Source organism: Rutidosis leptorrhynchoides, chromosome 1 (assembly GCF_046630445.1).
Source record: "Rutidosis leptorrhynchoides isolate AG116_Rl617_1_P2 chromosome 1, CSIRO_AGI_Rlap_v1, whole genome shotgun sequence".
NCBI lineage: Eukaryota > Viridiplantae > Streptophyta > Magnoliopsida > Asterales > Asteraceae > Rutidosis > Rutidosis leptorrhynchoides.
Genome location: NC_092333.1, coordinates 341,091,124 through 341,107,501, shown reverse-complemented (window position 1 = coordinate 341,107,501; position 16,378 = coordinate 341,091,124).

The following is a 16,378-nucleotide window of genomic DNA, read 5'->3' as shown; positions in this document are numbered from 1 at the left end:
GCCACCGGGGGCTGTTTTGGGTTGGATAATTAAAAACCATCTTAAACTTTGAATTGGAGGTTTATTTTCTGGAAAAATGATTTTTACTATGAATATGATAACACATAAAAATTTCATGATTTAACTCAAAGTATAAGTATTTTTAGAAAAATAATCATTTAAGGTTGTTTACATGATGGAAAATGATTAACTTCATAAGTTTCACTAAAGTTTGACCTATGCCGTGTGATTTTGAATACAAACTAAGGTATTTACAGTTCATAGTCTTAAAGAGGGACTCGATCCAAGGAGATGGCAAGTTGAATCAATGAAAACGGATTTGTAACGAAGAAACTATGACCGAAACAAAATTGGTTATCCAAGACTTGTTTAACTTCGGGATTAATTGGGAAAAATTAAATAAAATCACATCTTTCTAAGATAACATGATATTTTATATATATGTACTTATAATTCAATTTTATATGGTTCAGGATCACCCGTAAACAACACGAGAAGATTAATCATAAGATCCCATGATTGTACGCAACACGTCATTTGACAACACCGGTACTTTATGTACGCAACACGTCATTTGACAACACCGGTACCGTGGGTCAAGATTAATCTCGACCAATACATATACGATGGGGTTTTATTTATTTCGTTGGGGGTTTTATTTATTTCATTGCGGGTATATTAAACATCTAAAAATGAACCATTAAAATTGAATTACTAACAACGAACTGCTAACTACGGACTAATGAATTATTCAAAGTATTAAAAGTATAACAAGTATATATATGTGACGTTTGTTTAAAAAGAAAAGGTATTGATATATTATATATGGATAGGTTCGTGATATCAACCGGAGACCAAGTCAAATTATATATATATCTTCAAGACGAAAGTGAGTATATAGTCCCACTTTTAAACTCTAAATATTTCGGGATGAGAATACATGTATTTTATGTTTTACGTTATGGACACAAGTAACTGAAAAATATATTCTACGTTGAGTTGTACCACTGGCATACTTCCCTGTAGCTTGGTAACTGTTATTTACAGCGGTATTGTAAACGCGAATCCTGTTGATAGATCTATCGGGCCTGACAACCCCAACCGGACTGGACGACCAGTATTCAACGGTTGCACAGTACTTCGTTTTGTGACTACACTTGGTACGGTGTAGTAAGATTTCATATTAAAGGGAATATGCGACGTGATTAAATGTTAAGTATGGTTACCAAGTGCTCAAGCACTTAGAATATTTTTATTAAACTGTTTATATACGAAATCTTGTGGTCTATATATATATATTGCTGCCGGCATTAAACCTATATCTCACCAACTTTATGTTGACCTTTTAAAACATGTCTATTCTCAGGTGATTACTAAAGCTTCCGCTGCATTATGTTGAATTTGAGCAGGATCTTGCGTACGCATATTTGTGTCAAAAATAAAACTGCATACCCAAGGATTTGTGTTGTAAAATATGCTCGAAATCGTGTTGTTATCATTATATGTAAAGTTTGTAAGTCGAAGATTATCGCTAAACGATAATCATCTTTTTATTGTCTAAAGCTTGTAACAAAAATAATGGTTATGGTTTGTAATGTATAATATATGCAGTTTCTCTTTTAAAAATGTCGCATATAGAGGTCAATACCTCGCAATGAAATCATACGTTATCTAACACGTTCTTATGGTTAAGGACGGGTTATGACATGTGGTATCAGAGCGGTGGTCTTAGCGAACCAGGATTGCATTAGTGTGTCTAACCGATAAGTCGTTAGGATACATTAGTAAGTCTGGACTTTGACCGGGTCTGATTTAAAAACCATTGCTTATCATTGTTGGTTAAAATTTATATGTAAATATTATGTAGTACTAATGGGTTAGTTGTTGTATGATAGATGTCGGGCTCAAAACTTGTTATCACATTCAGCGACTCCGAACCAGAATCTTCAGATGGTGTTCCAGTCATTAACCTATCCGATGACGAAAATGATATCTTTGGGGAAGACTCACAAATTCCGGATGAACCAACTATAGAGAACCCGGAAAGTGAACCCGAGGAGGAAAGTGAACCCGAGGAGGAAAGTGAACCCGAGGAGGAAAGTGAACCCGAGGAAGAAATACAGGAAATTACAAAAGACGAGTTCGAACTAGGAAAGAAACGAAAGGCTAATGAATTAGAAAATTCAAATCCTGAGTTTAATAAGGATGATGTGGTACCAACTCCACTAGACACTACCACCCCTATTCCCGCTATTCCTATTCGTTCTATCCCGGCATCCAGTTCTTCAGTCCCACAGCCAAAATATAGGCAGACAGCCAGGATAAGCGTTAAGCGATTCTTTGAACCTAAACGTCCTAGAAAATAGACCAAACGATGCGCTGCCGTATTAAACCATGGGATCATATAATGTTTTGTATAATATTATTAGTGTGGTTTGCTTAATGTTCGATGTAAGATAAGCATATGTAAAATAGTGAAGTGTGAAATGCAATAATTTTCCATGGTTAAGTATTATTTAGATGGTAGTAATTGATTCTGTACTAAGCTATTAAGTATGGACATTAACGGGTAGGTACTACCCTAGATATAATTATAAAACGCTAATAAGAAGAAAAGGCTTTTATAATAATACCTGGTTCATATTATTAATAAGCTATAATGTACTGTAAATATACACTACATCTATAATATTCCATGTGAATAATTATTTTCTTTTCATTCTTATAGAAGAATATGGCGCGATTGAGCCGAATGACGGAACAAGAAATCCAGGAACTCATCAATCAACGAGTGAACGACAGAATGTTATGGGTCGAGGCTGCAAGAGGTGCTGCAGTTAACCCAAATCCTCGTGTGGGGTGCACTTACAAAACTTTTCAAGCTTGCAAGCCCTCATCATTCAGTGGAACAGAAGGACCGATCGGTTTAACCCGGTGGATAGAAAAGATGGAGACTGTGTTTAAAATCAGTGGTTGTGTTGAAAAGGACATGACCAAGTATGCATCGTGCACTTTACAAGATAGTGCACTCACGTGGTGGAAAAATTATGTGAAGGCTGTAGGAGGAGATGTAGCTTATGATACTCCGTGGGAAGAATTCAAAACAATGTTAATCAACGAATATTGTCCAAGGAACGAGGTTAGGAAGTTGGAAGATGAGTTACGAAGTCTGAAGGTTATTGGTACTGAAATCACCAACTACAATCAGCGATTCATGGAATTAGTTTTGCTATGTCCTGAATTGGTTCCAACCGAAGAACGGAAGATTGAAATGTACAAAGATGGTTTGCCCAAAAAGGTCAAGGCAAATGTTACAGCATCGAAACCTAAGACAATTCATGAAGCTATAACCATGGCAAACGAGCTAATGGATCAGGTCATCATGGATAAGAAAGTATCCAATACTGATGTGAAGGTATCAGGTAACAAAAGAAAGTGGAATGGAAATTATGATCGAGGTAACCAACAACAATCTTTTAAGAAACAAGAAAACACGCAAGGTGCGGGTAGTGGTTTAAGCTTTGGTTATAAAGGACAAAATCCTTTATGCAACCGATGCCACAAACATCACTCTGGTTACTGTAATGTGGTATGCAACAAATGTAATCGAAAGGGTCATCTTGCTGAAGATTGTAGGGCTCTCGTTATAAATACAAATGGTACCAAGACTCTTGCCACCAATGCAAATACAACTGCTTTGGCTACCATTACTTGTTTTGGGTGTGGAAAACAAGGTCACTATAAGAGCCAGTGCCCGAATCCAGAGAAGAATATCGGACCTGCACGTGGGAGAGCATTTGTTATTAATGCTAGAGAGGCATGTGAAGAACCGGAGCTTGTTACGGGTACGTTTACCATTAATAACTTATCCGCATCTATTATATTTGATACTGGTGCTGATAGAAGTTACGTGTGTAGAGACTTTCACGCTAAATTGAATTGTTCATCATTACCTCTAGATGCTAAGTACATGATTGAGTTAGCTAATGGTAAACTAATTAAAGCCGATAAAATTTGCCGTGATTGTAAAATAAATTTAGCCGGAGAAACATTTAAGATTGATTTGATACCCGTAGAATTAGGAAGTTTTGATGTAATAGTCGGCATGGACTGGATGTCCAAAATAGGAGCTGAAGTTGTGTGCGCCAAGAAGGCAATTCGCATTCCTCGTAAGAATAAAACGCCAGTAATGATTTATGGAGAGAAGGGTAACTCAAAGCTAAAACTCATTAGTTATTTGAAAGCTCAAAAGTGCTTGAAGAAAGGGTGCTATGCTATCTTAGCACATGTTAATAAAGTCGAAAAGAAAGAAAAAGAGAAGTGCATCAATGACATGCCTGTGGCAAGAGATTTTCCTGAAGTATTTCCGGAAGAGTTGCCGGGATTACCTCCATTTAGATCTGTAGAATTTCAAATAGATCTTGTACCAGGAGCTGCACCGGTTGCCCGTGCTCCATATAGACTTGCACCGTCCGAGTTAAAAGAACTTCAGAGTCAGTTAAAAGAATTACTGGATCGTGGATTCATACAACTAAGTACTTCACCGTGGGGAGCTCCAATTTTATTCGTCAAGAAGAAAGACGGATCTTTCCGAATGTGTATAGATTATCGTGAATTAAATAAGTTAACTATCAAGAATCGGTATCCACTACCGAGAATTGACGACTTATTTGATCAACTCCAAGGATCATGTGTGTACTCGAAAATTGACCTAAGATCGGGCTATCATCAATTACGTGTCAAAGAAGAAGATATACCGAAAACTGCTTTTCGGACACGTTATGGTCATTACGAATTTTTGGTCATGCCGTTTAGGTTGACAAATGCGCCAGCTGTATTCATGGACCTCATGAATCGAGTTTGTAGTCCATATTTAGATAAGTTTGTTATCGTTTTCATTGATGATATTCTTATCTGTTCCAAGAGTGAGCAAGAGCATGAGCAGAATTTAAGGTTGATATTAGAGTTGTTAAGAAAAGAACAGCTATATGCTAAATTTTCTAAATGTGCTTTCTGGTTGAAAGAAGTGCACTTTCTTGGCCACGTTGTTAGTAGCAAAGGAATTCAGGTTGATCCAGCAAAAATTGAAGCCATTGAAAAATGGGAGACTCCTAAGACACCAACGCAGATACGCCAATTTTTGGGTTTAGCCGGTTATTATAGAAGGTTTATTCAAGATTTTTCCCGAATAGCTAAACCGTTGACAGCGTTAACGCAAAAAGGGAAGAAATATGAATGGACCTCTAAGCAGGAGAACGCATTTCAAATACTAAAGAAGGAGTTAACTATGGCGCCTATTTTATCGTTACCAGAAGGGAACGATGATTTTGAAATATATTGTGACGCTTCACGACAAGGTTTTGGTTGCGTTCTTATGCAACGGAAGAGAGTTATTGCATACGCATCCCGACAATTGAAGATTCACGAGCGGAATTATACGACGCATGATCTAGAATTGGGAGCAGTTGTGTTTGCATTGAAGATGTGGAGACACTACTTGTATGGGGTTAAATTCACTGTGTTTACTGATCATAAAAGCCTTCAACATATTTTCGATCAGAAACAGCTGAACATGAGGCAACGTAGGTGGGTCGAGCTGATAAACGACTACGATTGTGAGATTCGCTATCATCCCGGGAAAGCGAATGTAGTGGCTGACGCATTAAGCAGAAAGGAACGAGAACCAATTCGAGTACGAGCGATGAACATAAAAATTCGCATGAATCTCAACTCACAAATCAAAGAAGTTCAACGAGAAGCACTTACTAAAGAAAATATAGGAAATGAAATAATGAAGAAGTATGAGAAGCAACTCGTTATGCGGGAAGATGGAATTCGATATTTTGCAAATCGTATTTGGGTACCGAAGTTGGGTGGATTAAGGAAGTTGATATTGAACGAGGCACATAAGACAAGATATTCGATACATCCTGGAGTTGGAAAGATGTACCAAGATCTTAAGACGCATTATTGGTGGCCTAATTTGAAGACAGACGTTGCAACATATGTTGGGGAATGTTTAACTTGTTCCAAAGTCAAAGCAGAACACCAGAAGCCGTCAGGGTTACTTCAACAACCAGAAATTCCAGAATGGAAATGGGACGGTATTACCATGGATTTCATCACGAAGTTACCAAAGACTGCCTGGGGATACGACACCATTTGGGTAATTGTTGATCGTCTTACCAAATCTGCACATTTCTTGCCTATAAAGGAAACAGATAGAATGGAGAAATTATTACGATTATATATAAAGGAAATAGTTTCAAGGCATGGAATACCTATTTCCATTATATCTGATCGTGATAGTAGATTTACCTCAAAGTTCTGGCAATCACTACAGGAGGCACTAGGAACTCGTTTGGATATGAGTACCGCATATCATCCGCAAACGGACGGGCAGAGTGAAAGAACAATTCAGACTCTTGAAGACATGCTCAGGGCATGTGTGATCGATTTTGGAAACGGATGGGATAAGTATCTACCATTAGCAGAATTCTCGTATAATAATAGTTATCATGCGAGCATTAAAGCTGCACCATTCGAAGTATTGTACGGAAGGAAGTGTAGATCTCCTATCTGTTGGAATGAAGTAGGAGATCGACAATTAACTGGTCCCAAGATCATACATGAAACTACTGAAAAGATAGTACAAATCAAAGAGAGATTGAAAACAGCCCGTAGTCGCCAAAAGAGCTACGTCGATGTTCGAAGGAAACCATTAGAGTTTCAGATCGGTGACATGGTTATGCTAAAGGTGTCACCTTGGAAAGGTGTAATACGTTTCGGTAAAAGAGGTAAACTGAACCCAAGATATGTAGGCCCGTTCAAGATCATCGAACGCATTGGACCGGTAGCTTATCGACTCGAGTTACCGCAACAACTCGCCGGAGTACATAATACCTTTCACGTCTCGAACCTTAAGAAGTGTCTTGCAAAGGAAGACCTCACCATTCCTCTTGAAGAAATCCATGTCGACGAGAAACTACAATTCATCGAAGAACCAATCGAAATCATGGATCGTGAAGTTAAACGGCTCAAGCAGAGCAACATACCGATCGTTAAGGTTCGTTGGAATGCTCGAAGGGGTCCCGAGTTTACTTGGGAACGAGAGGATCAAATGAAACAAAAGTATCCACACTTGTTTCCCGATGACGCAAAATAGGTACAATTTTAAAATTTCGGGACGAAATTTATTTAACGGGTAGGTACTGTAATGACCCGCACTTTTTCGATCATTCTATATTTATAAGATTAATATTTACATAAATTAAACCTTACCAACATGACAAGCAATCCAAATTGTTGAGACTTATGTCTTCGAAAAGAGTTTTACACAACGTTTGACCGTCCAATTTGACCGATGATATCACGAACTATATAACATACGATAATTATACGTTTATGTATACATATGTATTTATATATATTTAACATGATCTAAGGATGTTTAACATCTCATTGGGTACTAATAACAATGAGTTATAAGTATATTTTGAAACTACTAACTTAAGTTTTCAAAACGATAACTATACGTAACGTTCTTCGACATAAATACTTATAACCTATAATACTTATACATGCATCGTATAGATATGTATTTTATCACTTTTAAAGGGCTTACATACATAAAACAATATAAGTATATTTACAAAAGATAGCTATATTTGAATCCTCGTTCCGTTTTCTCAAAGATTTCTACACGTATATCTAGGGTATATGTACCCGTATCATACGCAGCTTCTAGATGTATTTACTATTGGTATATACCAATAAAAATCTGCTCCTTAGCAGCCTTAAATGATTAAGAAACATGTGGAACCAACCATTTGTCAAGTAGCATGAATTATTTAGCAAGAAAACAAAGTTAGGTATCTTTTTTTTCCTTTATAACCTAAAAACGTTTTTATGCATGCACACCATTTCTTCACCCCATTTTCTCATACTTACACTCTCATTTCTCTCTCAAAATACTCTTAACTTCATACTTGATCATCTCCAAGCATTTTCCCCATCATTTAGCTTCAAAAACAACACTTAAACCTCATAAGAAAACCTTACAAAAACACTTCAAGAAATCCTTCCAAGAACACCAACTTACTTCCAATCTTTCATCCAATTCCATCACCCTTTTAGTTCTAGGTTCTTACTCCTCTTTTACAGCAACCTTGTCCAAGGAACTTGAGGTAGTAACTATGTTCATAACCTTATTCGATTCATATATATATAGCTATCTTATTTTGTGGTATAAAATTTTAACAACAAGAACATAGTTTGAATGTTTTCAAACTTGTTTGCAAACTAAATAGATCCTTCTAACTTAACTTTTAAAATACTCCAAGACCTGTAATATAACTTAAATATATGCTAATTTAACAAGGTATAACTTGGTTTTTCAAAGATTATCTTAAAAACTGTTTTTACGACGTCGGAGTGCCACCGGGGGCTGTTTTGGGTTGGATAATTAAAAACCATCTTAAACTTTGAATTGGAGGTTTATTTTCTGGAAAAATGATTTTTACTATGAATATGATAACACATAAAAATTTCATGATTTAACTCAAAGTATAAGTATTTTTAGAAAAATAATCATTTAAGGTTGTTTACATGATGGAAAATGATTAACTTCATAAGTTTCACTAAAGTTTGACCTATGCCGTGTGATTTTGAATACAAACTAAGGTATTTACAGTTCATAGTCTTAAAGAGGGACTCGATCCAAGGAGATGGCAAGTTGAATCAATGAAAACGGATTTGTAACGAAGAAACTATGACCGAAACAAAATTGGTTATCCAAGACTTGTTTAACTTCGGGATTAATTGGGAAAAATTAAATAAAATCACATCTTTCTAAGATAACATGATATTTTATATATATGTACTTATAATTCAATTTTATATGGTTCAGGATCACCCGTAAACAACACGAGAAGATTAATCATAAGATCCCATGATTGTACGCAACACGTCATTTGACAACACCGGTACTTTATGTACGCAACACGTCATTTGACAACACCGGTACCGTGGGTCAAGATTAATCTCGACCAATACATATACGATGGGGTTTTATTTATTTCGTTGGGGGTTTTATTTATTTCATTGCGGGTATATTAAACATCTAAAAATGAACCATTAAAATTGAATTACTAACAACGAACTGCTAACTACGGACTAAGGAATTATTCAAAGTATTAAAAGTATAACAAGTATATATATGTGATGTTTGTTTAAAAAGAAAAGGTATTGATATATTATATATGGATAGGTTCGTGATATCAACCGGAGACCAAGTCAAATTATATATATATATCTTCAAGACGAAAGTGAGTATATAGTCCCACTTTTAAACTCTAAATATTTCGGGATGAGAATACATGTATTTTATGTTTTACGTTATGGACACAAGTAACTGAAAAATATATTCTACGTTGAGTTGTACCACTGGCATACTTCCCTGTAGCTTGGTAACTGTTATTTACAGCGGTATTGTAAACGCGAATCCTGTTGATAGATCTATCGGGCCTGACAACCCCAACCGGACTGGACGACCAGTATTCAACGGTTGCACAGTACTTCGTTTTGTGACTACACTTGGTACGGTGTAGTAAGATTTCATATTAAAGGGAATATGCGACGTGATTAAATGTTAAGTATGGTTACCAAGTGCTCAACCACTTAGAATATTTTTATTAAACTGTTTATATACGAAATCTTGTGGTCTATATATATATATATATTGCTGCCGGCATTAAACCTATATCTCACCAACTTTATGTTGACCTTTTAAAACATGTCTATTCTCAGGTGATTACTAAAGCTTCCGCTGCATTATGTTGAATTTGAGCAGGATCTTGCGTACGCATATTTGTGTCAAAAATAAAACTGCATACCCAAGGATTTGTGTTGTAAAATATGCTCGAAATCGTGTTGTTATCATTATATGTAAAGTTTGTAAGTCGAAGATTATCGCTAAACGATAATCATCTTTTTATTGTCTAAAGCTTGTAACAAAAATAATGGTTATGGTTTGTAATGTATAATATATGCAGTTTCTCTTTTAAAAATGTCGCATATAGAGGTCAATACCTCGCAATGAAATCATACGTTATCTAACACGTTCTTATGGTTAAGGACGGGTTATGACATCACCCTTATGATTTTTCGGTCTGGCACAAGGTCCTATCTTTGACCACTATGCAACCACCGTTCTTACGGTTGACACCCGATTTACTTCAGGTGACCTAATGAATTCCAGGTGAATTCCTAGGATTTTACGTTCAATGGTAATGAACGCATTGAAAATAGGGTTTTCAGAAAATAAATCGGTTTGTAATTTTGATCAAAATATTTTCTCGTTCAAGCTCGAGTTTAGATATTATTGAATTCCATGAGTTTGTAATTCTCAATCTTTAAGGTCAATCTCAAGGATTGAGTAATATCAGGCTTAAAAGCTGATTTTTGATCTTTTAAGGAGATTATCCTTTCTGGGGATCTGATTCCTTAGTCTTATCCAGCTAATTTGCATGGTGCCCCTCATTTTACGAGATAAATCCTTCTCATGGTTAGGATAAATCTGACTACTTGGCGACCCTGTTTAATGCTGAGGTCCGTGAATTTCCTGCTGATTTTAGTGATGACTTTTCTAGATTTTTCGTCAACCTACAGCTGGTCTGGACGACAACTTCCTGACTTAAATTAAGAAGCGCGTGTCTTTTTCGAAAGACTTTACTTCCTTTTAATGATGGAATTGATTCATCGTGTAGATCCATCTTTCTTACAGTAAATCAGGTAAAACAGTTTAGTCCAAAGCAAAAGTATTTTCAGTTATTTGTTACAGATATATGTGACATATGTTTAAGATAACTTGGTAAATTTTCCCACACTTGGCTTTTATTTTCCTTTTTATCGTCCTCTATTCCATTTTAAATGAATTTTAACATTTTGGTTTGTTTCTCAATTTATGTCCTTTCTGAGGTAACAATAATTTCGGTGTTAAAACCTAGTTTTATCGTTCATAAATATGTATAAACATGATTTTGAGTTCATTTAATTGAAAATTTTGAAAAATTTTACTAGAATTGGGTAGTCAGTATATAAGACTAGGGCTGTTCTTTATTATCAGAGAGCACTAGATTCTAATACAACTACTGCTTTACTAGTATTTTTAATGGTAACCTAGTGTTTAAGATAAAAATTTTAAAATCCGAAAGAATTTAACCCCTTCCCACACTTAAGATCTTGCAATGCCCTCATTTGCAAGAAATCAGTAACAATTTAAATTATTGAGGGTGATTTGTGTGAAAATGATTAAATTTTTACCAAAGTTTCCAAATATATTGGCGTTTGTTTGCTGAATGATAAATGGTGCACATCATTTGTTCATTCCGTCTTGTTGTTATTTCACATATATTTTGCATCTTGTCGTCAAAATTAGTTGCTTTTGCTGAACTTAATGCCAGTCTTTGAAAATGCGTTGTTTTACCCTGTTGTGTACATAAGATAAACTGCAAACATATATACATATTTTTGAAGTTTGGTATATTACCCCACATTCAAAAATTATTAAAATCTAAGAATAAAAGTTAGAAAATTATAAAAAACTATTACAATATTAACATAAGTATTAAACGTATCAACATTACAAATTACAAAATAAATAAAACTAAGTAGACTAGGGATGATATTGATACCAATAGGGGTTCCATGCATAACCATAGGTGCTATAAAATGCTTCGGCAGGGTTATACGTAGGATACGGTGGTTGCATCTTTATAGACCAGGGAGGGAATATGGGTTTTGGTGTAGGAATATAGTTTCTACCTATATGTTGGCAATGAGCTATGATTTGGTTTTGATGAACTTGCCAATCTTCAAATGCTCTCTGTCTAGCATTTTCTTACTCCTGTGAAGCTATAAACCTTTGCATTTCTTGCATTTCATTTCCCCCTCCTACATTACCTTGCTGTTGGTTTCTCTCAACCTGTGGATGTCTACCATGGTATTGGACTGTGGCATTATTTCGCCTCTTCAAAACTTTCGCACCATGGTATACATTTAAACCTATAGTATCGCGGGGTTCTGGTTCTTCGACTAATAATCCCCCCCGACTTATATCCACACCGAGATATTCAGCAATCAAAGTAATAAAAATACCACCTCCTATTATGCTATGCGGTCTCATCCCCCTAACCATAGCTGATAAATAATAACCCACACAATAAGGTATACTTACAGTGCTTTGTGGGTCTCGAATACACATATGGTAAAACAAATCCTGTTCATTTACCTTTTCCTTGTTCTTACCTCTTTGTGTAATCGAATTAGCTAAAAACCTATGAATCACTCTTAATTCAGCTCTATCTATATCCAAATAAGAGTAATTTCCCCCTTTGAATCGGTGATGGCTTGTCATTTGACTCCATACACCGTGTGTATCAAAATTTTCATCTATCTTTCTACCATTTAGTATCAACCCTCTACAATCGGCAGATGCTAACTCCTCAGGCGTATATATACGTAAAGCCTGAGCCATGTCTAGTAAATACATGTGGCGCATCGAACCTCCTAACAAAAATCTAATAAAAGATCGATCGGTTAAACTAGCTACCCGATCATTTAATTCTATACTACACAACAATTCTTCACACCATACTTTATATACAGGTCTACGCATGGTGAATAAACGTACCCAGTCATTAAAAGTAGAATTACCATACCTCTGTGCAAGTAATTCCCTAATTGGCCCGGCCAATTCTACAGCTTCTAATGGTCCCCATTCTATGACCCTAGGTACCTCAACAACTTTAGAATGAAGAGTATGCAAACCCCTTTGGTATTTTGGATAATCTATCCAAAGTCTGTCAAAGCTCAGGTTCGGATGCAAATCTTCCAAGTGCATATCAGAAAATGTCATGACTGGATGAGGTATATCTTGCTTGTAGTAGTTATCCACCTCCTGTTTTTCCGCATTTTCAGCAGGAGCATTGCGAGCTTGGGATGAAGATTCACCCCTTTCAGTCTGCAAAACACATCAAACACAATTTTTGTGCATCCAAATATGCATTAGTGTCAGCAAAATCATCAATCAAAATAATTACAATGACATGATCAATTTATATCAAACTTAAGCTCATTTTCACATTTTTATCAAATCTACACTTTTTCAAATAAGCATATACGAAAATGTTCGCCAAGTTCATAAGCATTCAACTCAAATAACATGTCAAAATAATCTTTACTAGCAATTAAACAAGTTTCAAATGGCATTATCTCTCAAAAATCAAGTTCATGAATTTTAGACTTGAAAAAGTCCACTTTAATTCTCAAAATCATGTTTAGGCTCAAAGTTTGGATCATTTAACTACCTAAACATGTTACACTACTTAATTTAACAACAATTCATGACAAAAATCGGCCATAACCTGTTTATATCAAAAAGCCCCAAATTTGCTCAAGAACACAAACCCTAGATTACTCAAAATTTGAAGTTTAAGGCTTCTAATCATGTTAAATATCATCAATCTAGGTTATACAAGCATAATACATAAACAATTTAAGCATAATTACACTAAAAAGCATCAAAATCAAATTGGGGAAAAAATTGCTCAAGAACACTAATTTCGGATTAAATGGTGTTTAGGTGTAGAAATTTACCGTTTTTCTTGAGTAATTCCTTGATAGCATCCTTCTCAATATGATTTTAGTAAAAGATTTGATGATTAACGGTTAAAAATTGTGATTTTGGGGGGTGTTTTTGCGTGTTTTTTCGAGGGTTATTTCGCAGGTTTTTTTTTTCTGTGTTGGGACTGATCAAATCGATCAGTATATATTTTTTTCTGGTTTTTTCATCCTCCGCGACTCGCGGTGAATTTACCTTTCAAACTCCGCGACTCGCGGAGTTTATATATATATATATATATATATATATATATATATATATATATATATATATATATATATATATATATATATATATATATATATATATATATATATTTTTTATATCTTATATTAATTAAAACAATTAAGTAATTAATTTTAAAATTTTGTTTCCCTTGTTATTTAGGACGAGGTCGTTTCGGATCGATGTCCTAGTCCGTCCTTCGACAAAATTTTAAAATTTGTCTTTTTGTAGCGATTGTTTTAAAAGTTAAGATTTTTGGGGTTTTTAATATTTTTGGCATACTTTAATTCAATAAGATTAAAAATAATGATAATAAAAGTTCTCGTCCCTCCCTTGGGTAAAGCAATTTCGGTTCAAAGACCTAGTCTTCAACTTACGACGAATTTTAAAAATCATATTTTTAACTTAATGAGATAAAGTAAATTTTTGTTTTTAAATTCACACAATTTAAATATAAAATTCAAAATTAATATTAAAAATTCTCACCAAACTTAAAATTTAAAATGCATAAAATTAAAAATTCATATTTTAAAAATAAAAAATTCACACCAAACTTAATTTAAAAATTCATATTATAAATTCACACCAAACTTATATTAATTTTTCAAATATTTACAATTTCAAATATATTGTTTTTACAAAGTTTACAATATTAATTTAAGATTTAAATATTAATTTTAAAAACATGGTAAAAATAAAATTAAAAATCTTTTTGGCTTTTTATCCCACTTTAATCAATCAAATATTGTCAAAAATATGCGCCCCTCTTTTCGGTAAAGTAATTTCGGTTCCAAGACCTAATTTAACTCATGGCAAATTTTTGAAATATTTTGGGTTGATTGATTAAAGATATTTATACCTTAAGAATAAACGTTAAATTTTTCAGTGATGTAATAAATTTTTGAATGATATCAATAATTTCGGTCGCCAAACCTAATTTTATTCAATACCAATTTAATACTTTTTAGCGAACAAATTAGCGTTTATTATCAAAAGGTTAAAAATAAAAAAAAATAAAATAAAAACTGTACAGACTTACCTGTGAAATAGATTTCTTAGTTATATGATCTATCCCATTCATAAGATAGTCGGTTTAATTGGTTTTCCATAGCTACATAGGCGTAACCTCGAGCATTCAGTGTCTTTTCTTCTAAACATATGAACGGTCTGTCTCTGCATAAAGTAACAAATTCGGTATTTGAATAGGTTTGATTATTTGAACATTTACCTCCATGTGACCATTTTCCGCATTTGTGACATCTTTCTAGGTGTCGTGCTCTTCTTTTTGCCGCGGATTTTGATTTTCCTTTACCAAATTGTAACTTATTATCTTCGCATCTGGATTCTTTTCTAACTCCGTCCATTCTTTCTCTGATTACTGATACTATTTCACTCGGAAGTGTGTCATTATTACGTTTAGTGATCAAAGCGTGTAGCATTAGACCATGGTTTAGACTACAGGCAGTCTTCATTTCCTAAAAAAAATAAAAATTCAGAATGGGGGGGAGAAGACTAGTTCTTTAGGGTCTGCTAGGGAAAGACCATTCGGGTTCCATTTTCGAGAACTACACGAAAACAGACAATCTAACTCTAACAGAAATACATATTATCCTTTAAAGACTTGATTCTCCCCACACTTAGTTAGCTGTGGTGTCGAAATTGTGATTAACTTCGTTGTCGACTTCCATCGGACTATCTATGTAGTGTTTAACTCTGTGACCATTAACTTTAAATTCAATCCCATTTGAATTTATTAATTCTATCGTTCCGTATGGGAAAACTCTTTTGACTATGAATGGTCCAGACCATCTTGATTTCAATTTTCCAGGAAATAGCTTGAATCGTGAATTGAAAAGAAGAACTCTGTCTCCTTCCTTAAATTCTTTTAAACTTCTGATTCTTTTATCATGCCATTTCTTCGTTCTTTCTTTATAGATTAACGAATTATTGTATGCTTCATGTCTTAATTCTTCTAATTCGTTTAGTTGACTTAATCGTAGACGTCCAGCTTCATGTATATCAAGATTACATGTCTTCAAAGCCCAAAATGCTTTGTGTTCAATTTCTACTGGAAGATGACATGCTTTTCCATAAACAAGTCTAAAAGGTGTGGTTCCAATTGGAGTTTTGTAGGCTGTTCTAAAAGTCCAGAGTGCATCCTCCAATTTAATGGACCATTCCTTCGGATTTGATCCTACGGTTTTCTCTAGAATACGTTTTAAAGCTCGGTTGGTATTTTCAACTTGTCCACTTGTTTGTGGATGATATGCGGTGGAGATTTTATGAGTTACTCCATATCTTTTAAGAACTTTCTCAAGTTGATTATTACAGAAATGAGTACCCCGATCACTTATTAAAGCTTTCGGTGTTCCAAACCTTGCAAAAAGACGTTTTAAAAAGTTGACTACAACTCGTGCATCGTTAGTTGGGTGAGCTTATGCTTCTGCCCATTTAGATACATAATCAATGGCT